Source organism: Ictidomys tridecemlineatus, unplaced genomic scaffold (genome assembly GCF_052094955.1).
Source record: "Ictidomys tridecemlineatus isolate mIctTri1 unplaced genomic scaffold, mIctTri1.hap1 Scaffold_398, whole genome shotgun sequence".
In the NCBI taxonomy this organism is placed as follows: domain Eukaryota; kingdom Metazoa; phylum Chordata; class Mammalia; order Rodentia; family Sciuridae; genus Ictidomys; species Ictidomys tridecemlineatus.
In genome coordinates, this window is record NW_027522592.1 from 241,613 (window position 1) to 268,955 (window position 27,343).

Below are 27,343 nucleotides of genomic sequence, written 5' to 3' on the forward strand. Positions count from 1 at the left end.
TCCATTCATTCAAGTTAAATTGATGGGACACTGATTTGTGTGTCAGGGAGTCTGCTGCCTAGCTAGCCAAGAGAATGGGGCCTTGGGGTGACTGGGTTGAGTAGCTGGCCAGAGGCCTTCCTTGTCTTTTTCTGGTTCCCTATTGCATATCAAACAGGTTGGTGCTATCAGCTGACCAAAAAGGACAATTACTGGGAAGTCCCAGGGTATAATTTTGAGAAAGTCAAAAAATGAGATCCTTTCAATTCTTCTATTTCATCCTCATTAACTTTGCCAGTTGTATTTTTAAAACCTCCAGCTAACATACTATATATATATATATTTTTTTAACAAAGAAGAGAGAGAGAGAGAGAGAGAGAGAGAGAGAGAGAGAGAGAGAGAGAGAGAAATTTTTAATATTTTTCAGTTTTCGGTGGACACAACATCTTTATTTTGTTTTTATGCAGTACTAAGGATTGAACCTGCACATGCCAGACAAATGTCTACTGCTTGAGCCACATCCCCAGCCCCATACTATATATTTTTCCTGTTCATTTTGCTCAGCACTAGAGAGTAATTTTCACAAGGACAGAATTTCATTTGGTTCGCTTGCTTTGAACTGTACTTAGAACACTGCCAAGAACACAATGGGCCCTCAATAAGTATTTTTGAATGACTGAATGTCTTTGATATATGGAGCCTTGTGTAAAGTGGCTTCTTTACCCCATCTGAATAAATTCTGTGAATTTTTTACTTTATCAACCAGAATTCTGGAGGCAAATTGGGAGAATTTGCTCAAAGGCAAAAAAAAGGAGAAAATATTATGTCATTATTAATTTTCTTACATGCAAAATGGAAATGGTAATATTTGAATTAATATGGTAATATTTGAATTAATATTAATAATAATAAATTAATATTAATTAATATTAATAAAAAGTTTGGTTTCAGATCCCAAACTTCACTTTTAAGTAGTGGCTAATGAAACACTGTTTTGTTTTGTTTTTAGAGGAAATAATTTTTATATGTATATTACCATAAAATTACAGAAGATAAAATTTCAAGAAGAGACACTCTTTACAAACACAAAAGATAAATCTAGAAAAGATTTGTTAGGCATTATCACCGAGAACTACAAAATATTACTGGACACTATACAGAATTATCTTTCATGTTAAGCAGTTGATTAATTTTTAAAACAATAGCAGAAAAAGAGAAAATTGGGGGAAGAATTTAAATGGCACATTTCAAAAAGTCTATTTAAATTGCTAGTTAATGAGAAAATGTACTTTATAGCATTAGTTATCCCAGAGCTATGATCTGATGCTGATAGCTACTCATGAGAATGACCAAAGTTAAAAGCAAAACAATAGTAACTTTTTAACACTAATATTCTCATATAATTCTAGTAGGGGTATAAATTGGTACAGTCCCTTGAAATTCTGTTTTACAGTATCCCCTAAAGCTGAATGCTTGCATGCTGTATGACCCAGAAGTTCCACTGCCAACTGTTTATGGACCAGAATGTTATACCTATAGTCAGAAAAAGATACGTACAAAAATGTTCAGAGCTTTGCTGTTCATGTGACTTCAAAGTGGAAGCAACTCACGTGTTCATCACTAGAGTGGGTAAATAAGTTTTGGATATTCATACAATGCAAAACTATAAAACAATGAAAATATGTCATGTATGGCTATTTCCAACTCCATGAGCAGAAGACAGACACAAGAATATGTACATCATAATTACATTTATATAAATTTTATATAAATAAAAAACTAATGTATGACTCTAATTTATGTTTACTTATATTAACATTAATTGTATCTATTTTGATTAGCATATCTAATTTTGATTTTTCTCTTTTAAATTTCTTACGTACATGAAAATAGTGGAATGCTTTACAATCATAATTATCCATTCACAGCACAATTTTTTGTAACTCTGTATATAAAGTATGTTCATACTAAATTATACCATTATACATGAGCTCTCTTATTATTGTTATTTTTTGCATTACAATTCTTAATACACCTTTATACCACAATTTATCATATCTCTGTTTGTATATAAGGTATGTTGACACCAAATTCACATCTTCATACATGTATTTTGTATAATGATGAGTGTCTCCTTCCACCATCCATGCTTCTCCCTCCCTTTCCCTCCCACCCCTATTTTCTATCTAGAGGTAATCTTCCTCCCATGCTCTCCCTCCCTAACCCATTTTGAGTCACCCCCTCCCTTATATCAGAGAAGACATTCGGCATTTTTGGGGGGATTGGCTATTAATAATAAATTAATATTAATTAATATTAATAAAAAGGTTAGTTTCAGACCCCAAACTTCACTTTTAAGTAGTGACTAATGAAACACTGTTTTTGATTCACTAGTTATTTCTTAAATACTTCTTTTCACTGAATAGTTCATCAAACATATTATTTTTCTGACCTACAGGAAACTCCCCAAGTCCTCTGAAGTAAATGTAAAGTTTTTTAAAAAATAATTTTCACCAAAAGAAATATGAAAACATTTCCCCATGATAGAGGAATAAGGTGGATCATGATTTCAGTAGGGCATGAAGAATAGTTTGCCATGGATTCTGCCTCCTAAAATACCTTTATCTAGAAATTTGTTTTCTAATTTCTTTCCAATAAGTTCTGCCAGATTTCTGCCCAATTCTGAACTTCATGCTCTGCATTCTATGATCAGAATTAAGAGAAAAGTAAGGATTTGATATAAAATAATCAGCATGGAAAGAATATTGAAAGGGACTAATGACAATAACCAGTAATATATGATGAGTTAAGAAAAAAGAAAACTTATCTCACAAATTATTAACTTTCCAGAAATGATTCATTTTTCTTTTGGTACTGAGAAATAACCCCAGGGGAGCTTTACCACTGAGCTCATCTTCAGCCCTTTTTATATTTTATTTTGAGACAGGGTCACATTACGTTGCTTAGGGACTCACTAAGTTGCTTAGGGACTCGATAAGTTGTTGAGGTTGGCCTTGAACTTGTGACTCATTTTGAACATGGCAGTGAATACCATATTGTTTTTATTAATTGGGAAATATGAAGCATTTTTTATTCTTAGTGTGAAAGCATCGACCAGGTAGGGTCATTGAAATGTTCACCAGACAATGACGTACAGTGCCTGGTCAAGGTTTCACTATGGAATTGTGTCTCATGCTCTGTCCAGAAGTCCTTCTCTGCCCAGGGCATCTAGGTCAGCTAGACAGCTAAGGGGAGATCCCATAGTGCTGACCCAAAGGATGTGTTTCTGACTTTGAGAGACGTGTCCCCAGTCCATGGCAGTAATTCTGTCACCTGGTGGCAGGAGGCCAGGAGAGATTTTCATGTGTCTCAGGAGGCACAGTGACTCTGGAGCCCAGCTTGATCTGGTGTTGAGGTGTGATAAGATCAGTTCCAGCATAGCCACTAATTAATTGATCATCAGAGGGACATACAACCCTGTGACATTACTGTGGTTGGGGGAATCCCCTGAGGAAAGGGAAAGTAGAAGGGTCTAGCCTGACCACTGTGTCTGTGGTGGGCTTCTGCTCTAAACCATGAATATCAAATGGGCTGAATTTCATTGGGCTCACAGAATAAGACACAATGAATACTGAGAACTGTAAGCCATGTGTGAACTGTGGTCAAGCGACATTCTAGAGTGTGATCATATAAATATTTTGAAAGGCTTTAGGGAGTCAGAGTTTAGGTTACCTGTTGTAATGCTGTTTCTTCTTGGCACTCATAAAGAGTTGTATACATTCCTATATACATATCCTTTCTGACACTGCTTTAATAGTAGGATAGTTGAAAATAGTTTCCTGGGCTGGCGTTGTGGCTCAATGGTAGAGCACTCGCCTAGCACGTGTGAGGCCCTGGGTTCGATCCTCAGCACCACATAAAAATAAATAAATAAAATAAAGGTTAAAAAAAAGAAAATAGTATCCTTATTCTAATTTTAATAAGCAGACTTTTGTTGCTGACATCCTTGGTCTGTCACATCTAGTCCTAGAAGAAGAAACTGTTAGTAAGCTGCAAGTCACCATCAAAGTATTCCTTGATCTGGAATCTGAACTGTGATGCTCATTCAGATCCCCTGGGAATTATAAAACTACAGATTGTGACTTACCAGGGCTGGATGGGTGCTAACCACCCAAGCAGCTATTTTGTGAAGCACCTGTTGACTCAAGGCTTTTGATGATGAATTCATGTATGGAGACTGTAATTCTTTATAGATCTTTGCATTTGGTGAGTCACAGAAAGTATCTGAGATGATAATCATTTATAAACATGTCCACAAAAATCTCATTTAGTATGCATAACAGATCTTGGATGGGTAAATATTGCCATTTCCATTTTTGCATTTAAGAAAACTAATAATGACATAATATTTTCTCCTTTTTTTTTTTTTTGCCTTTGAGTATCCCAGTATCTTGATCGAGCATTATTGTTGGTAGGTAGGATAGCAAGAACTTGAATTCAGGGATTTTCCTATCATGTTTCAATCTATTGTTTTTAATGGATTGCTTTTAACTTATGAAGATTTGCGTCCACTACATTTTTAGCTTTTGACAGTCTCAGCAGTGGGCATCCAGGTAACCCTCAACTCCTGGTCAGCACAGACCAGGCTCAAGGAACGTGAGGATGTTCCTTGTAAAAATGCTTAAACACGATATGTCAGTGATGTACCAACAGGTGGAATTTCTGTGTCAAAGGATGTATGTTTACTTCTTTGACTAAACTCTGCCAGGTAGCTCTTCTGAATAGCTCAACATGGCTATACTTTGCCAGCATTTTATTATCTAGGTTTCCCCCTTTTGTATGTTGAGTACATACAAACTGATAGTACACTGTTTTTGCTGGTATTTTTCTTAGCATCTCTTCAAATGCTTTTCACTTTGGAGGAGAGTGTCTTGTGAAAATGAGCTTCCTCTGAATCTTTCTGCTCATTCCTTTACTTGACATTATCCTTTTCTTATTGTACATGTACGTTCTCTGGACTTGTTGGATTCTTTGTCCATTACAAGGAAGACAATATTGGATTGTTTGTCCATTATGAGGACTAACAGGTCCTCTGGAACTTTTAAACAATTAGTAAAATTCTTAAACAATCAGTGAGCACAGATTGGCCTACCATTTGGGGAGGAAAAATGTTAGATGATATATTCAAAACATGAAGTCATATTTATAATAAAGTAAAACATGGGCTGAGCTAAAATATATCCTTAGGATCTTAAATATTCTGTAATAAATCTGTATTCCTTGAAGTACAGCATTGATCATCTCTGGGTAATGAAATGGAAGTAAAGGTATCAAAGCAAATGACCATTTGTTAACAATTTTCTGTGGTTTAGTTTAAGTGATAAAGTTGTGATATATATTAATTAATGGATCAAATTGGTTGATAATTGTTTAGGTATAATTTAGGTGCCATCAAACTGAGGTTGTTGGCTGTGTGTCAGGTTTCTGAGGAGAGCTAGGAATGTTTAGTGACATGAAGCCATCACTCTGGAGACAACCATCCTGGTATACCTGCAATCTGAGTACAGTCTTGAAGAGACAATGTGTCTGGTCTCTCTTCCTAACCTTCAGGCTACATGTGTACATTTGAGAATGGTTCCAGCCATTTTCTTATCCTTTGGGTCATTCCCCTCATACCTATGAGACAGTTTATAGGTGAGGCCTTAAGAATAACCAAATATTCCATAACAAAACCTTGTGATTTGTGTAATATAAGATATAATATATTCACTCAGAAATTCTATTTTAAGTTACTTGCATCTAAGTTAAATGAAAGATATTTATAGGCATCCTGGAGAAGACAAAAATTTTATCTCTGTTATCATCATTATCATCTATCTGTTTCATTTATTTATTTTTTTACTTGAGCTAAATTCACAAATTGGCAGCCCACTTTATTAGATATAGAATTGGACACTATTTAAAATTACCTACCTTTAACTTTTAGATATTTTTACACTAATACTGGATTTTTGCACCTTTAAAAAACACAAGATCTAGGCCCATGAGCCTCAAGGCAGTGGTGAGCTAGAACATGTTTTCATTTGGCATAGCCCTTGGCATGCCCTGAGGTCATCTATTCAATCAGCTTCCATACTCCTGCTGCCTCCCTGGCTTTCGTAAGTATCGCATACAATATTGGAATTGGGGACCCCAGTATACAACATTGCACTCTCTGACTATTACAAGTCCCACTATTCACTTAGCCATGCCTGACATAGCCAGCAGTATTTTCTTTCTTTTTTTTTTTTAAAGAGAGAGTGAGGGGGGGGGAGAGAGAGAGAGAGGGAGAGAGAGAGAGAGAGAATTTTTAACATTTATTGTTTAGTTCTCGGCGGACACAACATCTTTGTTGGTATGTGGTGCTGAGGATCGAACCCGGGCCGCACGCACGCCAGGCGAGCGCGTTACCGCTTGAGCCACATCCCCAGCCCAGCCAGCAGTATTTTCAAGCAAATACTGTGAAAAGTTCAATTCTATATGCTCTTTTCCAAAACAGCATTAGGCAGGAACACAGCATACATAAATATTAGAAATTCATTATTAATACATCTAATCCAATGACAAGTTTACACTTTTCAAATACACTTTTGATTTTTTTGGGGGGGGTATTACTTATAGGGAATTATACCAGATATGTAATAGGGAAATGAGAAATTTTTTGTCAGTTATATTGTTTTACTGCTTATTTTTACAAATAAAGATAAAATACTTACTTGTTCTGGTGCAGGTGTTTTCCTGCATACTAGGTATACTCTCCTGTTGGGATGATGCTGCATATTGTGCTTGGCACTTATATTGTACTTAGTAAATGATAGGAAGTCAATACTGAAGTTAACCTCTTGTTTCTAGCAGCCGTGCTGAAGATCCTTGGTGTGCCACTTTCTGCAATACATAGCGCTCTCTTCAAGTTCCTTATTGACTTCCTTGTTCTCAGAATCATGGTCTCCTGCTCTTTGAAAGTGGCCAAGCATTGCTCCATGAATGTGGAAGACGGTCATGTGGAAGGCTCCAGGGAGGAGGGATCATGTACTGTAATCCATGTGCCTGTTTAATGACCTGTTTTTTCTTCTTTCGTTTTAAGGGAGACAGTGCCTTCAAACACTTCTGTGAAGCTGGGAATACAGACCTCTACTTCACCTTGAAGGAAGCATTAATGAATCCTTTCCAGAAGACATGAGAAGAGAGAGTGAGCCTCTGGTATCATGCAGGTTCCTTGCATTGCCCATGGGCTAGAGGAGAGAAGAGTTGCTTCAAGAGATTTGATCCCCTTTTTCCTGAAAAGTTCCACACGGAGGTGAGTCCCCAGCATGTTTAGACATCATTTCAGACATCTTTGTTGATGGAAATGAATCACACCCCCTGATGATGTGGAAGAGCTAAAGATATGTTTGCTATGAATTTTCTATTTCATTTCTCAGGGCCTGAGTCAAGCCAGCCATTGTGCTGTCAGCGCATGAGCTGCTGGTCAAATGTGAGGAAGTGGTCTTGCTTTATGAAAACACCACCCTGATTCAGTGAGCCAGAGGCAGCCTGCAGTCCCTGTTTTCCTGTAAAGGCAGATTGCTGTGGATGGCCTCTGGCCTCGTCATGCAGCCCTGCTCAGAGTAGGGGATTGAGGGTCCAGGCAGATCCCTAGTTCCTTTTGACCTTTATTGCCATTGGGCTGCCCCCGGATCCTTGAACTCTACCTGGTCTTCTGGCCTGGGTCAGGGGATGTGAGGTTTGGAATCCCCCTCTGTGGCAGGATCCCAGGCCCCCCAGCCACTCGAGGGCAGCATATTCTTCCCTAATTTTGTTAGAGGGGGAGGATTCTCCCGCCCATCCTCATCCATGCTCATCCCACATTTTGTAGCTTGACACCTGAGGACCTTTATTCATTGACTTAGTGGTTAGTGATGATGGTTATTGAGACTAAGTGACTCTTTCAAGTCACATCACTTGCATGGTAGGGCTAGAGCATGGATCTTCCTAATTGATTTCATGGGACTTTCTCATGGAAACTGGGACTGCGTAAACACACACTCTACATTTGGAGTGTCTAAATTCTTAGCACTGCCTCCTTGGCAAGTGTATCTTGTCTTCTACATGGGAATTTCACTTTTTTTTTTTTTTTTTGGTTTGTGGAGGTCATGCAGAAGGGATTTCATTTGAAATAGCCCAAACAAGAAATACCAGTTGTCTTTTTCGCACATGGATGTGTGTAGTGAACATCCCTTTCTGTGTGCTTGCATGCGTTGCTCCTTTGAATTTGTTGAAGAATGGTTGGCTGGGGAGCAAGGTAACAAGAGATGGATATCAATGCTTGTCCAGTATTCTGAAGTGAAGAATGTATTGAGGATGTGAAGGCTTTTCTAGCCAGTTCCTATGGCTCAGTCAGGGATCAGTCAGAGGATTCTGTCTGGTAGACTCTTTGGAGCAGATATCAAGTGACCTTGTCATACCCTGTCCAGCACTGAATGCTAAGCTTCAGTGGTTCATTTCAAGCATTTCCATGAGTCTGTACTGTGTTCTCTTGTATCCAAGCAGTTCCTGACAAAAAAGGAGAAGAAAAATTCAAGGTTTGGTGATTGATTATTTATATAAATATTATTTCAATCAACTTTCTATAATACAAAATTAACTTTACACTGGTCAAATTTCATATGTTGAGGAAATAATTAAAATATCAGGAGGGGGTGAGAATTTGCAAATCAAATATGTTTTATTTAAAAAATAAAGTGCCAGACGTGCACACCTGTAATTCAGCCTTAATAATCTTTAGTTCCAGCCTCCAGGTGGCCAGTTCCATTAGGGTGTGTGGAAGCACACTGTCCTGGGCTCCCCTTCTGTTCAACAGACAGCAGTCCAGAGGCAGTGGGGAGGTAGTAGGACATGAGGAGGGGAGGAGCTCTCAGGATGGGAAGAAGGGGCCACTTAGGGACTCACTAGGCATGGCCTGAGGCTGCTGGCCATGGTGCATGCCTGAGCACACCGAGTGGGACAGATCCGTGCTCTGTGTCCCTCTACACTCCTATGTAGGCTGTGTTGGCAGCAGATCAGGGAACTGGAGTCATAAGTGCTCCCAGTAACACAGGTACCGTCTGCCACAATGTGTGCCTAGCCCTTTCCCCATCTTCTTACTTGGTGCTTGTCTTGCCTCAGGGCTGAGACCGTGCAGTCATCAGAGTGTATCTGTGGCCCAGATCCAACCTGCCTGGCCAACATGCTCAGACCTTCAGGCAGGTCCTGGGCTGCTGCAACCAAACTGAGCCATCTGGGTGGCCTACAACAGAAGAAAGCCTTCCCTTGAGATCCAGAGGCTGAACACAAGGCCGGTGTGGGCTGTTTCAGTGCCACACTCGTCACAGGGTCTAGGGGAGTGACCCCCAACTCTGCCAGCCTTTGTCCACTCTCTTCTGCTGCCCACAATCTGTGGTTCCCATAGGGGAATCTAGTCTCTGCCTCAAACCTTACACAGTCTGTTTCCCCAGGTCTCCCTAGTCTTGGGGTCCGAACACCCCTCTTCTTTCAAGAACACCACATATTGGATTTAGGGCGGTTGATGCTGTGTTTCATCGTGTGAGCTCTTATTACCTTGAGCACTGTGCAAAGACTGTTTCCACACAAGGTCACACCCACTTTTGGGTGGACAAGAATTCAGGGGAAACTATTCTATCCAGTCCACTTGCCTTTCTTCATATCTCTCCCCAGTGAGGCTTCCTGGTATTTGTTGTCCTAATTCCTGTCATGGCAGGTTCCTTCCTTATGTCTGAGAGGACCTTGTGACCCTGAATTCACACATTTTCTGAATCACCAACATTCTCCAGAGTTCTCCATGGGACTCTGCAGTGTTTTGATTGAAACCCACCCTCTGACCTGTAAACACGGTCTAGTCAATTGGATTGACTCCCTTTGCAGTAAGTTATTCTTTTGGATTCCTTCCACAGTAGGCAAGTCCTTGGATCCTCTCCCAGAAAGTCTTCCAGCCTTAAGGTCAGATGTGTCCAGATGGTGACTTGAAGGACATCAGCTCCTTTAAGCCCTTGTCTTGGCTTCATTGTTTTTTCCCCTCAATGCAAAGCAAGAAAGAACAGTTGGCCCTGTACCATCCTTCTCCATCCAAAGTCCCCACTCGCTGCAAATCAAAAATATCAGGGAATCAATTGTGTCTCTATGGACAGATACTTCTCCCGTCATTGTTTCCTAGATTATGTAGTAAGACAGACAACTACAGTGCCCTTTCATTGTATTAGGTGTCAGAAGTCATGTAGAGATGACACTACAGGAAGAAGATATGCATTGTTCTGCCATTTTTGTAAGAGACTTGAGCATGTGTGAACTGTGGTGTTTTCAGTGGTCTTTGAACAAATCTCCCATGGATTTCCTGTGACATTTCTGATTTCTGGACTTGAGTGTAAGTCAGCCCCATGGGGATGTGGTAGGAGGGCAGTCGGAGCTGTTGTGCAGAACCTCAGTAATGACTTGTAAGGCCACGTGCAACACTGCAAGCAGCAGCAGAGAAGGGAGCCCTCTCCCCATGTGTTAAGCTTAACTCTTTTCTTATCCAAAATCATGACTTGTAAACTTGAAGAAATTGAATCATCCCAAGAAGTTGGGATGTTCTGGGGAGCACGGGCTGTCATTCTATTTGGTCTCTTTGATATGATGTGCTAGCAGTTGGGGACTTGAAGTTGTGCTTAGGCCATGGAGTCTCCTTCCCTGGGAAGGGGCTTTTCAAAGCAGCCCTTGTCCCTGTTTTACCTTCTGCCCCAGGAGGACACAACAAGAACGTCCTCAGAAGTTGGCCCCTGATCTTAGACATCCAGCCTCCAGAATTTGAGAAATAAAATCTGTGCTCTTGTATTCTGCTATCACAACACAAACAATCTGAAGACAAGTAAATCAGCAATCTCTCTAATGCTTACATTGTGATAATCTACACCAACATCCATTTTGTAATTGAACCATTTTTGAAGTACACAGTTTAGTAGCATTAAGCATGTTCATATTGTTGATAGCCATCACCACAATCCATCTCTAGAACTCACATTGACATACTCTTGCCATTAATACTGAATCCTACTCCCCTCCCCAGGCCCAGAAAAAGAACATTGTACTTTATGTTTTTATAAACCTGATTATCAGGAATATGAGACAAGTGAAATTCTAGAAAATTTGTCTTTCTCTGAACACCAACATTTTCAATGGATGCAGTTTACCCCAACTCCTGAGTATACCAGGTCCACTGCCAGGTCTGCTGGCATCTCATTTGGCCTCTCAGTGACAGCAGTACTGACTGTGTGCACATAAGCTGTCTGTCCATGTCAGTGGGCAGCTGTATCCCAGGATCTAGGGTCTTGGGTCCCACCCAACCTGGAGGTTCCCTCCTCTCCCAGGTCTTTGACCCCCAGGTCTTTGCAGGCCAGTATGCACCAAGGCCCTGTGCCTGGTGGTTTCTGTTGTTGACTGGAGGATGTGTTCTGAGCCAGGAGTAGGGCCATCTGTGGCATAAAGGACTCTGGATTTGTGTGGCCAGGCATTGTGTCGTGGGTCATGATGGACTACAAGTAGAAGCAATGCCTGATTCTCCTGGGATCTGAGTGGGCCAAGCCTATGTATTGAGAATTGGTGTGACCTCCTAATAAACAGGATCCCGGAGGAAAGGGTAAGTCCAGAGCCAACAGAACCTCAGTGTCTTTAAGAGCACTTTTGGGGTGGGAGGCCCGGAAACATTGATGTGATGACTCTGATGCAAAGTCACAAGCTTCGAATCCAGGTAGAGGTGCTCAGGAGCAGCCTGGGATGGCACGTGGATTACCCACCTCCACACACCTGGGATATCCCAGGGCTCTAAACAGCACAGCTGCCTGTCCACACTGAGGGCATCCACTGTCCCTTTGCATAGAGTACATTGGTCCCTTAGCAATTCCACCTAAAGCCAGCTCTGAACCCAGAATCCCAGGCACTTATTTGAGGCTCAGTCATTTTCCACTCATCTCTACCTGGCAGAGACCTCCTGTCCCCTTCTAACTCATTATGCTGAAGATAAAAACTTGGAGAGTGGGACTTTCAATCATCCAGATTTCCCAGCCACATTCCTGATTGTCATTTATTCCTGGCACACAAATGGTTGGGGTGGGCCACAAGCACCCTGGCCTCCATATGTGGGAACCATGGTAGTACAATCAAGAAACAGGAAGGAGAGGGGTTGGACTGATCAGTACAGATGGCAGGGCATAGTACAGAGTGGAATGGAGAGTTCTCACTCGGGGTGATTGTTTTGATGTGCAGAAATGCTCTGCTGGTGCTGGGGTGCCCGCATGGTTTCCAGGGTCTTGAAAGGCTACAGATGCCCACAGAATGTTCTCAGATTCACATAGTAGGAGGCCCATTGCCCACTATGTACCTGTGGAAGAAGTAGGAGACCCCCTTAGTGTGGAGGTGCCATCTAGAAGGCAGCCTCACTTCTCTGAAAAAGTTGATTGGAAAAAAAGGGTCCGTACCTGTGCCCAAAGGGCCATATATGCTCCTGGATGTTGGTGGTGGAAATAGTTCTCCATCCATTAATCACTCCCTCACTCACTAATGTCCTTGTGTCCTTGAGAAAGGCTCTCCCTTTCCTGGTTTTCCTGAATAGAAATCCTCTTGCCTCTTGGGTGAATAGGGTTATGGGTTGTGCAGAGGGTGTTGGTCCACTGAGCATCTTAGAGACTGTCCTTTATGGAGCCTAATGATCCCAACTGGGGAATGAGGCCAGGGTCCTAACTGTGGTTGGTGTGAGGACACCATGGGTTCAGAGAGGGAAAGAAGGACAAGGGAAACTCAGATGTCCCTTCATGGCCCCTGGAGTTAGAGGACTTACCCCTTTGCACCTGGGATCAGGAGACCTCATTTCCTTGAGGACACACACACTCAGACATTAATCTTGAGTGTGGATTCCTTTCTGGGGTCCAGGGCTGTTGTTAGCCACCAGGAATGACAGTGCTCTCCATGCTGAGTGGAGCCATTTTTGCCAGGAAAGAGCCCATGGTCACGCCTTGTGCAAAGCATCCCACGCCAGGGGCTCCCATCCCTACATTCCTGTCCTGAAAGGAAACCACTCAGAGGCAAGGTGGGTCCAACCACCTCCCATGTGTTCACTCAGCACTGTGTTCCAGCAGTCACCCCAGTTAACAGTGCTGATGGGATTGGATGTGGCTCAGAATGTCACCCTCATGAGCTCTACCCTGCCACAACTGCAGTTCTGCAGTGGGAGAAACTCAAAACCTCAAAACACATGCACATGAAAGAAAAGAGCAAGAGCCAGAGCCCAAACAGGCCAGGTGTGGCAAGGACAGCTGGAGTGCCTAGGTTGGGACTCAGAATTATGTCAGTGGGGTGGCATTGCTGCTGGCACCAGCATGATAACAGAGAGCCAGCCCTGCTCAATTTGGGGAGCAGTGTGTTGGGGAAGGCAGCAGAAATTGAGAGGCAGGATTGAGTTTGGCCCTAGGAGGAGGTTGGGTAAAAGGCCAGTGTGAGTTGGAGGGCCTGGGCAGATAGAGAGAGGCCAGGGCACACCCCAAAGCCTGGAGACTGCACTTGATGTCCTGTGAAACACCACCTCCCCTCTTACTCACAACTGAGAGCAAGGGGCATTGATAAGTTCAGTTTGTGTGCGGCTGCATTCAAGGTGGCTTGGCTAGGCACCTCTGTTTCCTTGTCTCAGGAGGCTGGGACTCCAAGTTCCATTGAGGCTCAGCTGGGAGGATCAGAGTCTGAGTTCATGCCTGTGTTCCTGGTGGGATCCATGTTGGCTGAGCCTCAGTGCTTTTCTAATGGGAGGATGGGACTATGTCTTGTCTTTATCACAGGGGTGTGTCCATAGACATCTCATGCTAAATCAATTTGTTTGCTTGGATTTAAGATGAAATAAAGAGCGTGGTGCTGGAGACAGGGATCCAGAGAGAAGTCATAACTTTGCACAACTCAATCTTGGAGATGATATCCCATCACCTGTACCCACTTCTATTCCCATGATTTCAGAGACAGAGTCTGAGCCATCTTGAGGTGAGGAGTGTACTGGCTTTGGGCAGCAGGATACTGTGGTACCATGGAATCTTTTGGATGCCCCTAACCGCTAGACTGAGTAGAAGCACTTGGGCAATTTGAAATCTTAGGAGAAGCCTTGGGAAGCTCTATGCCAGAAAGGGACAGCCTCTGAATCTCAGTCACCTCAACCTTGCTATGGTTCAGAGTGGGAATTACAACCAAAAGGGAACTGACATTGCCAAGTCCCTGTGTGAAACACAGGCCTGATTGAGTTGAGGTGCATTCTTTGTCTCTCCCCCTTTTCCTGATTCTCCCATCTCTAAGTTTTGAGCTTTAGCCACCTGTGAGTCCCATCTCTGGTTTCAGAGATAATGCAGGCTCTTATGGGCAAATGTGCCCAATAAATGTAGAAATTAGATGCTACACTGATTTCTAGAAAGAGCTAGGGACACTGGGGAGCCCATGAGTGACACAATGATGGAACCATGATCACACAGCTGGTGAGAAGGATGAACTGGTGAATCCAGTTGTTAATCCTCAAAGCAGGAACTCTAGTGGCAGCCAAGTTGGGTAGGGGCTGGTGCGGGTAATTGGGAAGTTTTTGCTAAACTTGATATGGGTGGGTACAGGGGAGAAATCAGTAGCCCATAGGGCTTTTGAAAGTGGTCTTAAGAGAAAAGGAGGCTCAGGTATGGGCACCACAAGAAGTGATATTATTGCCTTGATAATGGATGAAACAGAGCATGGAACCCTGGTAACCAGGCACCCGCTTCACTGACCAAGCCATCCGAGCTCACTTGATTGGAGACACTGGAGTGAGAAGGATGTTCTCCTGTGGTTTCAAACCATGCCGAGCCTCAGCCCCCCCAGGAATCTCAGGGGGGCCACCTTGCCCTATTGGGGGAACACTGGGTGAGGCTTCATCTTAGACGCCAGAGCCTCTGGCGATTGTCGCAGAGGAGCTCAAGAGTAACAGTGAGTAGCACAGGGCAGGTGAGCCCAGCAGGCCCTCTAGTCTGATCCCTGATGAATGGCCCAGGACTCCTATTCTGACTGTGTGTGTGTGTGTGTGTGTGTGTGTGTGTGTGTGTGTGTGTGTGTTTGTACTGATGGGAACTGTCCCATTGTGCTTTGACTCTAAGTGTATTGGCACAAGTCATTTATCTGTTTGTCACCATTTCCATTTTGAACCCACCATTCTTGGTCCCAACCCAGGGTGAAAATGATGAGAACACGGAGGAGCCCTTCAGGGTACAGAGCCTTGAACCTTACAGGCAGGACCAGCTTAGGAATGAGCTCCTGCCTGTCATTTGTGGGAGGAACCTACATTTCAGCAGCAACATGGGGTTAATCTCCTGGGATTCCATCCCCACCCAGCAGGTGCTGGATCTCTTGTTCCCAAGGTAAGCACCAGACCACCAAGCCCAAGTGTGTAGCCCCCTCATGCCTGGGTCTTGGGGCTGCCATGTACCAAGGGTTTGTGATACCTAATGAGATAGAGGACCACACTCATAGTGGAATGTCAGCCCCAAATGGGACGAGTCCTGGAGGTGCCTGCCACAGCCTTGCAAGGGGAGTGAACTCCCCTCTCAGGCAGAGAAACCATCCTAACGCCAGCTGGTCACCAAAGTGTGTGGAGCAGTCCCCAAACCCTGGGCACCACAGCTCAAAGGTGTGTGCTGAGCTCATTCCCAGGTGGACTCAGAGAGGCCTGGGGGTTTGTCTGTTATAATATTTTCTTTTTGAATGAAAAAGCTCAGTGCCAGGGGCATCTCATAACTTGGGCGTTGAGCAAAGCATTTAGTGTTAATAAAGGATGTGCCAGGTTCCATAGTGGGTCAGAACTTCCTATCTGAGATATAGCTGGACAGGGCCTTTGGAGATGGCAGCTCCCAGGCCCAGAGAGATACATGGGAAGCAGCAGGTTGGGCTCATTCACCACTGAGCATGGAGAAAACACTCACTACGTGAAGATATGTTTCCAGGCATGTTGCATAATTCAGTGAAAAATGGGGTCAAAATTTCTGCCATTGTGTTTCTTTTCATGGGGGTCAGCCTGAAGCTGCAGGTGCCATGAGTACATATCCTACATGTGACTGCATCCCTGACTCCATGAGGCATACTGCACGTTGTCCCCTTCAGTGACTATGGTGGACCCTTGGACCAACTTCAACATGGAATGGGCTTGGGGTCAAGAGGGTGGGCTCCTGTTTCCAGAGTAGGGACCTGCAAGGTGATTTGACTTGGGAAGGCTGAGGAAAGACTGCTCTCCCCAATTCTGTTTCCTGCCTGCGGTGTAAGGTGTGGGGCTTCAACAGTAGGAGGAATAAGGCAAAGAACTGTAGGTAGAGTCATGTTCCTCTGGGAAACTGAGAGATGTTGGCCTCAGAGGAAGCTCCTGTGACAATTGATCCCACCATAGCCAATCCCAGTCAGACTACACTCCTCTGTCCTCCTCCAGGGTCACAGAGATGTTGGCTTCACTTATTGAAAAAGAGAGATCAGTTGCTTCTCCAAGGAACTTGGTGAGAGCTCAAGAGAATAAAGTAATATGGCAGCCCAAGCCAGGAGAGGAGGCATCCCTGCATCCCTGATAATAGTGGGCATGGGGACAGATAACTTCTGGAGGTTGAATTCCAGGTTGGAGAGCATGTAGCAAAGAGAAAAGTGTCAGACATATGTCCAGAGGAGGGCAGAGCTGGTCATACCATGGATCTAATGTTCCTTTCAATGTAGTTTCTTTGCCTAGAGACCTGTCCTGTCGCTGCCTGTACAGCCACTATGTCTTATCTGGGGTGGACTGGTCTGTGCAGAGACAGGGAAGGTTCAGAAGTCCAGGTCTACAGTTTTGTTACTGGAGGCTGTAGGAAAGGAGAGAACAGGCTTCTGCACACCTGCCTTCCCACAGTGCCATACCTTCCTTCCCAGGTACCTGGATGGACTTGTACACCGAGGCTTCCCATCAGCCTCCAGGATCTCTGATTCTCCAGCTGCTGCTGCCATACATGTGGCTCTTCCTGGGTGGCTTGAACCTGGAGCACCCAGCACACCACCTGCTGGCCCAGATTGAAGATGGGAAGTCAACTGAGGCAGAGCCTGAGAGCCAGGAGGCCTGGGAGGGGTTGGGAGAGGTACATAAGGGTAGATGAAGAAAGGTCCAGGTTTCTTCCCCACTGGGTGGGGTGTGTATGGCTTGTGTTGGGCTGGGAAAAAGGATAAGCCTTTATCCACTCAGGCAATGGCCCCTGTCTGCAAAGAGGCCCCTGTGGGCTCAGGGGCTGAGTTCTACCTGGCAGACAGGGGTATTGTCTGTTTGTATGAAGCTCAGGGCAAGGCAGTCATGTTGGCATCTTTTCTCCTCTAGCTACAAGCTCAGTTTTAATGAAGGCTCCTAAGCCAACCCCAGAGCTAGAGCCTTCTCCAGGAATGGCTCCGGTGCCCTGGGAAGGAGCAGCAACAGCATGTCATCCAGAGCTGGAGTCCAGGAGATCAGGTGTCTCCACTAGGTACTCCTCACGGACCCTGTACAACAAGTGGGTGGGAAGCAGCTGCCACATTCACGTCTTCCTGGAAAACCAAAGGACAACAAAGTATAAGAGCATCCTGGTGAGTCTTTGAGCAGGGGAGTCTCCTGGGAGCCCACATTGGGGAAGACCGAGTCCACTGCAAACACCTTGGACTAGGCCTGTCTTTTTGAATTAGAGCTTCTGGAAGGTCAGGAAGGAGAGCAGGGAATAAAGAAGAGAGAGAGAGGCCAGTGCTAAGAGCTTGACTTCAGGGGTGGGAGAGAACCAGGATACCCAGTTCCATGAGTGAGTGGGCCTATGTGTTTTGGGGTGTGCAGGCCAGAGTGCAGAAGGAAGTGCTGGGTTGAGAAGACTCAGAGAAATATGTAGGCTGCAGGCTGCGCTCTATGGACCTTGGTATTGTTGACGAGTGTGCAGGGCCTTAGATGAACACTTGCTCCAGCAGGAGGATCCAGAAAACTTTAAGCTTCTGCAAATTGTCTCAAACTATTAGAGTAAAAGTGGAACAATCAGATGGTGTGGAGCAATGAGTCACAGTGGGCTCAGAATAACTTGCAGCCCAAACACAGTGTGCGTTAGCCTGAAAAACAGGCAGAGTGTGGTGGGAGTTGTGCACAAAACAAACTGCAATGATGGGGGCATAAATCTACAGGTACTTAACTTTGCCCCCATGGCTGCTGGACCTCTCTAACATGTGTCCTCCCATCGACCTGATCATGCATTGCAGAGTGAATATCTATGAGGGGAAAAGAAGATAGGAATCTGTGTCTTCTATCAAAGGATAGGCAACCACAGGGCATCTATTTAGTCAGCCTTTCATGACTGTGATAAGTGCACGTTAAGAGCAGTTCAATGAAGAATCATGTCTTTTAGACACCTGGTTTCCAATCTTTCCGTTCATTGCAAACTGACTCCATTTAGGACCAGAGGCCATATCTAGGCAGAAGTGTGTGGTAGAATAGAACTCTTCACAGCTTGTAAACTGGAGTTGAAGAGAGAAATAAGAAGAAGGAGGAGAAGAAGAGGAAAATGAGTAGAAGGAGGAGACAATGAATAAGAACATGAAGAATACTAGAAAAAGAATATTCAGAGAAGATGAAGAAGAAGAAAAAGAACAAGGAGAAACATAAGAAGAACAAGAAGTATAATGATAAATAGATTTAAAATGTGATCAGAATTATAATGATGTAAAGAAATGGAGAAGTGAGGAACTCAAAAAACATATTATTTTTGAGGGACAGCCCTCCTGTGGACATCCTCCATTCCAACAGACCTCCAATTTATATCACCTCCCATTAGCGTATTCATCTATGAATGGATTAATCCACTGGCAAGTTCAAAGCACCCGCCATCAAGTCTTCCCCCAAAACTCACATGTGATCATTGCTGCACCAGGGAGAAAATCTTTACCACATAAGTCTTTGAATCTAGATGCAAACTCTAGCACTGTCTCTTTGGAAGTTTCAACCTGGAGTGAGAGGTTCTGAGGTGCAAAGGGCTTTTTCCTTGAAAGGTGTTCCTTTAGTTTAGATCCTGTGCATAGTGGGTCCTCAGGGAGGAATCACTGAGGTAGTCTTGGGTGGAACAGTAGCTAGGTTAGAGGGCTCTCAGTTCTGTTTCTCAGGTCTGACCTGGCAGAAACTCTCAGTTATGGGGGGATTTTCTGTTGAGTACTCTTTGAGTATCATTTACCACACCTGTGCCCCTCCCTCTCCAGAGCTGAGGATCCCTGTTGATGGAAATGTGTATTATGCTATGAATGGCAGGGTGAACTACCATTTTATCCTGAGGGAAAGACCCGCCAGCAAGTGGTTCAAGGTTAAGTAAAAGGAGGTAAACACCCACCTTCTTCCTAGTGCCACTCCACATCCTCCAAGGTGACAAGCACCTCAGCTTCTGGATGGGTATTGTAGAACACCCACAGAGCCAACTGACAGGCTGGGGTGGGGTTCAGTTGCTGGGCTTTGCTGATGTTGTCATACCCTGCAGTTCTTGGAGTCTCCTAAGAATACATCCAGGATCCCACCAGTCTCCAGCAGCACCCCTTCTGCAGCAGCCAGACCATTGCCCCAGGCCACCCCAAAAAATGAGTACTCTAAGAGAAAAGTCACCAGTAGCAGCTCCTCACTGCTTCACTCCAGCGAGCAGGTGGAAGACAGCCACTTTGTTCACGTCCTCCTAGAGGGACAGAGCCTGAGGGAGACAAAGCGCATCCTGGTAAGCCCGACAGCAAAGCTGCCTCCTGGGTGTCCACACAGTGGAAGGCAGGAGAGACAGCCAACCCCGGGGCTGTGGTGGGAAATAAAGAAGAGAGAGAGGTCCGTCTTAAGGGCTTGATCTGAGGGGGGAGAGCCTCAGCATGCCCAGCTGCAGCAGTGAGTGGGCCTGTGTATTGTGGGTTTTGCAGGCCAGAAGTGCAGACAGAAGTGCTGTGGAAGCTTCGGAATGTATATGAATAGGGAGCTAAAGGGGTTCTTGGCAGAATTTCTATGGATGTGCAGTAGACACGCTAATGCTGCAGGTGTCCAGCTGCAGAGGAGACATGTTTAGTGACTGCCAGTGCTGAGTCAAGTACATCATTACAACCAGACCCGCACCGAGCTTCCAGAGCCCAGGGCCTCTCCAGGCTATCATGAAGCACTCAAGTGCACACCCTTGTAGCTGAGTCTGTTTTGTGTAGTGGCAGCCAGGACCAAAATTTTCAGTGCATCTGCCTCTTCCACCCACAAAGGCAGCCTGCACCCCAGAGCACACTTGGTGCACAGATCCCTGGCCCATTGCTCTCGTCTCAGTGAGATGAGAGTGTGTCTGTGCATAGGCAGTTTGGTCCTTTGACCTGAGTGGAATGTGGCTCCCCAGGGGGAGGGGAGATGGCAGGTACAGGCAGATATTTGTACCAGGATTGTTCTAGTAGCACGTTGAAAGAAGCCAGGGGTTATATGGAGGCCACACTCAGGTAGCAGGATAACAAGATTGTGCCCTTGTATATGTAGCTGAGGTATCTCCTGAATGTCCTTGACCACTGTCCTTTGTGTAGCTCCTCCAGAATCAGTTCTCTTATGAAATTTCTCTCATCCTGATCCAGGTGACCTGCCAGGAGAAGATTACAGGCATCATCCACAGGGCCTTGACCACTATTTTCTCAAGAACACGAATCCAGAAGACTTTGAGCTGCTCAAAATGGTCTCTCAGCATGAGAATAAGTGTGACAATCAGATAATTGGGAGACATGATCCACAGTGGGCTCAGGATAACTCACAGACAAGAGAAAGTGGGCCTTGGCCCCCAGCACAGCCAGAGTGTGGTGGGCCTGGTGCAGGAGACCAACTGCAGTGATGCTCGAGTCAAATCTGCAGGTTCTCAAAGAGGCCCCAGGGGGCTGCTAGACCTCCCTAAATGTGTCCTGCCCTGAGCCTGGGCAGGCATTGCAAAGCTAATATCCATGAGGGGCAAAGAAGAAGGGCTCAATCAATCAGCAGCTGGTTTATAGCTCACTGATAAGGATGCCTTCAAATGAGGATAAAGAAAAAACGGGCCACAAATGGAATCAGCACTGATGTGGACTGACGCAGCACAGGTCCCAATCCATGGCCAGGACATGAGAAGTCCTGCCTAGTCGCAGGAATGTCAGGATTGCAGCAACTGGGAACAGGACTCAGTGAAGAGTAAGTAAGGGCCAGGGGACAGCACGTTTGGGTTGTTTTTGGAACAATTCCAAGTCCTCTGTGCCTGGGTGCCCATCTCCTGAAGATATCAGAATGGCCAGGTTATTATTCCTTCCAGCATCAAAGAAGGGCATCCGAAGATCATAGGCCACAATGCTGATCTGTCCACAATGCCAGTGCTCTTTCCTTTCTTGTGAGCTAGACACTCCTAGCCTCCACCATCCCAGCCTGTCCACAATAGAACCCACCATCTGTCGGGCATTATGGTCAGTTTTCCCATTTTCACACACCAAGTCAGTTCGCTTAGCTCTGTCTTACACATGAAGAAGACTGAGGTCAAAATAGTCCAAGGAGCTGGGCAAGGTAACAGTGGCTAGGAATCTCAGTGCTTGGGAGGCTGTGCAGGAGGATCAGAAGTTCAAAAGAGCCTCAGAAACTTTAGTGACTGCCAGTGCTGAGTCAAATACCTCATTACAACCAGGCCCGCACTGAGATTCCAGAGGCAAGAGCCTGGTTCAGGGGAGCCTGAATCAAAGTAAAAAGGCCTAGAAATGTGTCTCAGTGCTTAAGTGACTCTGGGTTCAATCTCTGGTAAAATAATAATAATAATAATATTAAGCCAGTCAATAAGGAATTACAAAACTGAGAGTCTACGAAGATGATTTCAGAAACAGACTTTCAACCCAAGCATCAGTTGAGAGCAGGCTCCAGACCAGGGGAGATTTGTGTGTAACAGACATCAAAAGGGAGGCCTAGCGGGGGCCTGGAACACACTAGGTGTGATGGCATCTATGCCTTATGGCAGGAGGGTGGCAGTGATGCTGGCCCTCTCCTAGATTTTGGAAACCTTGTTTTCATTGGGGAAGCTTTATGGAGGTGGAAGCTATTTTAGCAATCCTGGTCCAGATGAGGTGCTGACTACCACAGGTAGAAGCCTATCCAGAATGCGGTGTCTGTTATTCAGTCTTTCCTGACTGTGACAATGACAAAGAAAGGAAGTCACTTGTCTTTGGTCTTGGTTTCACTCCTGGCCATTGATTGAGAACTGATTTCATCTTGAACTACTGAACAGAGGCTGCATCTGGGCAGAAGAGTGTGATAGATTTGAACTCCTCAGGACGCCCCACCATTGCCAGAGAAAGAAGGAGAAGGAGGAGGAGGAGAAAGAGACACTCCTGAGTGGGGAGAGGATCACACGATGAAGAGCAGGAGGCAGAAGAAGAAAAAGAAGGAGGTGAACAGAAGGAAGGGTGGAGGGAGATACACAAGAAGAAGAACAAGAAGGAATGATGTAAGAACAAGAAAAAGACCCAGAAAGAACTACAAGAAGATGCAGGACAGAAAGAAGAGCCAGAAGTAGAATAAGAACCAGAATAAAAGTACCAAGCAGACAGCTCATGATGAGAAACAAGGGGAAGGAGAGCGAACCTAGAAAACAATAGAGTTCTCCAGGGCACCACCCTGCTCAAGTCCTCCCATGTCCATGCCCAACACACCTCTGATGGATACCACCTCCCCTCGGCGTAGTCATCCATGAGTGGATTCATCCAGGGCAAGGGGATGAATTCGCCCACCATCCAACGCTTCCCTGAATGCCCATGTGTGAGCATGGCTGCCCTGGGGAGAAAGGCCTAAGCACAGGAGCCTTTGCCAATCCTGATGCAGAGCCTAGCAGTGTCCCTTTGGCAGATCCAACCTGCACTGAGAAGTTCTGGGCCCAAGGTGCTGTTTCCATTGCCAGGTGCTCTTTTGGTTTAGAATCCTGTACATCATCTTCTCCAGGGAAGAATCACTGAGGGAGTCTTTGGTGGCACTGTAGCTGGATAGGAGGGCTCTCAATTCTGGTGCAGGCTCGCCCTGGCGGAGACTCTCAGGGGTTGTGGGTGTTTTGTGGTCTAATCCTTGAGTGCCACCTAACAATTCTCTCCACTTTGCTCTGCAGAAATCAAGGTCCCTGACCACTCACTGATGTATCTGTCCATGAATCCACAAATAAAATATTATTTCATCGTGAGGAAATGCCGCGAGGTCAAGGGAAAGGAGGTAAACACCTACCTTATTCAAGCTGTACTTGTGCTGCCATTCCACTCCCACCTGGGGAAATGAGAAGCCTGAGCACCTGGACATATGTGCTAGAAGCCCATAGAGCCAACTGACAGGCTGGGGTGGCTTTCTGTTTCTGGATTTGCTGATGTTCCATCCCCCACAGTTCTCAGAATCAACCTGCAAGTGCTCCAGGCCGCTTTCCCACAAGGAGGTGGGAGACACCTGCTTAATTTGTGTCCACTTAGAAACACAAAGTCCAAAGATGGCCAAGAGTGTCCTGGTAAGCCTGGGAGCAGGGGTGTCCCCTGGTGCTTACACCTGGGCAGGAAACAAATACTAATCCAATACCATGGACTACTCATGCCCTCTTGAATTGGACCTTCTGGTTGGTCAGGAAGGATAGATAGGAATAAAGGAGGCAGAGGTCAGTGTGAAGGGCTGGAGCTGAGATGAGGGAGAGCAGCAGCTTGTCCACCACCATGACTGAGGGAGTCTGTGTGTCAGGTGGTAGCATGCAGTCCAGAAGGGCAGAGGCAGGTATGGGTGACAGATGAGAACAGGACAGGACCTAGGTGGCAGATTCCCCTGTATGGGATGCTGGCGTCCATGGAGGAGGACAGCAGTGTGAGGTTCTGCATGTTTTTTCAACAAGGAGCTGAGAGGATCTCTCTGCAGAATCGATAAGGATGTGGAGTAAACACATGAAATGTCTAGGTAACCTGCAGGACAGGAGTCCTTTCCAATGACCACCCTTGCCAGATGAGGTGCTCTCCTACACCCCAGCCAGCACTGAGCCTCTGGAGGCCAGGAGCTCTCGTGGCTATCTTTCATCACTCCTGTGTGTGGTCATGTTCCTGGGTCTGTTTTGGGCCCTGGAATCCAGACCAAAGCCTCTAGGTTTTGTGCCTGGGTCACCCCAAATGCCGCCTATATCCTCAGGCAGACCTGGGATCTTGGAGGCCACTGTCTCATTCCTCCCATCTTGTGGGATGAGATTGCATCTGTATACAGGTTGTGGGGTCCTTTCACCTCGAGAGGAGTGCAGCTCCACAAAGAGCAATGGCAGGTCCAGGAAGTCCTATGTACAAGGTTTGGGCTAGTAGCCTATGGGAAGAGCCCACGCGATGAGCAGGAGGTCAGCCTCAGGTAGTAGGGTCATGGATGTTGCCCTTGTATTTAGAGTGGAGGTGCCTCCAGAATGCCCCTGCCCACTGTCCTTGAGTAGTCACTTCAAGGCCCATTTCCTGAAGGCCTGTCTCCCATGCTGCTCCAGGTGACCTGCCACGATTGGGCTCCTGTCGTCATCCGCAGGGCCCTCGAGCTACACTTGCTTACTCAGGAGAAACCGGAGGACTATGAGCTGGGCCAAATCATCTCTCACCGTCAGAGTATGTGGGACAGTCAGATGGTCAGGATGTGGACTCAGGTCAACTCATAGCACCAAAGAGTAGTCTCTGACCCTTGTACACTCAAAAGTATGTGTGGGCTCCCGTGCAAAAAGAATACTGAATTAAAGCTGGTGTAAAGTCTCTAGGTGTGACTCTTATGTGGCTCCCCACCTGGTGCCCTCTCCTGGTCATGAACAGGCATCCAATGCTGGCATCAGGAGTGGCAAGGAGGAAAGCCTCCTTCCAGAGGAAGTACGGCCCCATGGCTCTTGGATAGGAGTGGTTTAGAGGAACATGGAATGCATGGGCTAAAGATGGAACTGGCATTTTGTGGATTGAAGCAGCAATATTGAAAGCCTTGTGTGTGACCAGAAAACCACTGCCTGGGCAGAGCATGGCCAGGATTCTAGCAAGCAGTACCAGGATGAAATTGGGAAGAAAACACAGCCTGGGAGACAGCCTGAATCATCTGTCTTTGCATAAATTCCATAGTCTTCTGTACCTGAGTCCACTAGCCAAGGAGTGATCACAATAGCCAGGTTATGATCCCTAACTAAAGTCAGATGAGGGCTTCCTGAGCACGTAGCCACAAAGTTCATCTGATAATAATGCCAGCGCTTTTTCGTTGGTTGGTTGGTTGTTTTTTATGAGCCAAACACCTCAGCAGCCATGATCCCAGCCTATGTACGCTGAAGACCACCATCCCTATGAGTTCTAGGATCACTTGTCTCCTATCTTAACCTTCTGTTAGGTTAGTAGAGTCTATGGAAGAGGAAGTCTGTCTGGGGCCTTAGTAGCCTAAGAAATTCATAGCAGAGATCTTCACATCCAACCCAGAAGGGATGGAGAACAGGCTCTAGGTTAGAGGAGGGCGACAGGAAACACGTGTTCAGAGGAAGGAGAAGTGGGCTGTTGTATTCCCCCACTCGGGGTCATGGCACCACTGGACCATACACCATGTTGGAGGGAAGTATTCCCTTTGCTGGTCTTTGGAATCATTGTTCTCAGGAGGGCAGCATTTGGAATGTGGCCTCCATTCTCCGAGGCTGGTCCACATGGAGGTGGGCTCCACCAATGCAGAAGCATGGCTCTAATGTGATATCCGTGCTGGTCAGCCTGTCCTCACTGTGGCCATACTTGAGGAAAATAACTCAGAGGAGGAATCCTAGGCCTTTTCTCCGGGTTTCATAGCTTTCTCTTTGGTTGTGCACTGAGGCTGTCCATAAAGCTCTAGTGTGTGGCAGTGGAGAGCTCCTCAGCTCTTGCCAAACAGGCATAGACTGGGAGAGAGAGAATGGGGCTGGGAGAGAGGGAGAGAGAGAAAGATGGAGAGGAGAAGGAGGACCTCTACTTGGAGAATGAGGATTCAGTGGAGCCTACAGGAACAAGGTACCGTTGCCAAGGATGCAATTCTCTTCAGGTCTTCCTCCAACCATACCCAACCTTTCTTCCAGTCCCTCCCACCCCCCAGTAGTGTATTCATCTTGAATGAGAATTTCATGTTGACACCAGAGCACTCACCATCCAATGCTTCCCTCCAAACCCTCCTATGAAGATGGCTCATGTGGGATCTGAATCTTCGGCACAGGAGCCTTTTGTGGGAGATTTCAGATGCAAACCCTAGTGGTGTGCTTTGGAAGATGCAAGAGGACCTGGGATGTTCTGGAATCCAAAGCCTTTGGAAGGAACAGACATTAGGTCTGTGGAAGTGCTCTGCCTAGTTCTTCCTCAGGGAGGACTGTGGAGGCTGTCTTTGTTGGTATTGGTGCTGAATTGTAGAGCTCTCAGGTGTGTGGCTCAGGTCTTTTCTGGCCAAGCCTCTTATATTTTGGGGTGTCCCATGTTGTACCTCTTGCATGCCAACTTCTTCCCATATACTCCTTTCCTCCCAGAGCTGAAGATTCCTCACCATTGCAATGTTTTTTATGCTATGAACCCTCACATTGAATACGACTTTGTGCTGAGGAAGAGGACCATCTCAAAGAAGAAGGATGAGTGGATCCAGCCCAAACCTACCCCTTGTGATGCAAAAGAGGCTCAAGCTCTCCATAGGATCCTTCTAAGAACATTCTTTTGCTGTTTGGTTGGGCAGTGCTGAAGCATCCTATGATCATTTACATTTATTAATATTTGCTTCAAAATTTTGAAGTTGCCAATCTATAGTGTGGCATTAGATATTTGTTATATATTCCCTTTAGTAACATATTCATTACTATATCATATATTTGTTATTTAAACTAAGTACTTTTTAAAATATAAATTTTTTGTTATCTGATCTACTTTGATGATTTGAGTGTCTTAATTGTAGCAGTTGATTCCTAGAAGAAACATATAAGCCCAAAGGAAGGAATGTTTCATTTGATCACAAAGAAATTTTGTTTTTAGGAGTTTTTAAGATAGTATTATCTGAGTTAATTTTCCAATGGGAGCAATGAAATATCAGATATCATGACACAAACACAAACAAAGACACACAAACATACACTAGAGCACACACACACTCGTTGAAGGATGGAGAGTCTGAGTTGGTCTATGGTGAAATACTTTGGAGAAGTCTTTCAGATTTCTCCAATTTTGGAGTATTTTCAATTTCATAAGGTATCTTGTAGATGAAACCTAAGTCTAAAGAGACATGCCTGTGTGCTTCACATGCAACTTTATACATTATCTGAAGGTAATTTCATGC

At 45.3% G+C, this 27,343-nt stretch overlaps 1 long non-coding RNA gene across 11 annotated transcripts in view; it reads left to right on the top strand.

Annotated features, from left to right (window-relative positions):
- LOC144373439 (uncharacterized) overlaps window positions 1-26,936 on the top strand; it is a 39,990-nt gene extending 13,054 nt beyond the window's left edge. For 2 of the 11 annotated variants that reach the window (XR_013433125.1, XR_013433121.1), the window contains 7 exons: window positions 7,103-7,315; window positions 13,907-14,049; window positions 15,247-15,434; window positions 16,960-17,162; window positions 17,396-19,775; window positions 20,644-21,223; window positions 23,166-26,936. This is a non-coding gene — a long non-coding RNA (uncharacterized LOC144373439). The remainder of the gene's footprint in view (window positions 1-7,102; window positions 7,316-13,906; window positions 14,050-15,246; window positions 15,435-16,959; window positions 17,163-17,395; window positions 19,776-20,643; window positions 21,224-23,165) is intronic. The other 9 variants (XR_013433124.1, XR_013433127.1, XR_013433128.1 and 6 more) reach the window with 9 other exon arrangements.
- Window positions 26,937-27,343: the final 407 nt, after the last annotated feature.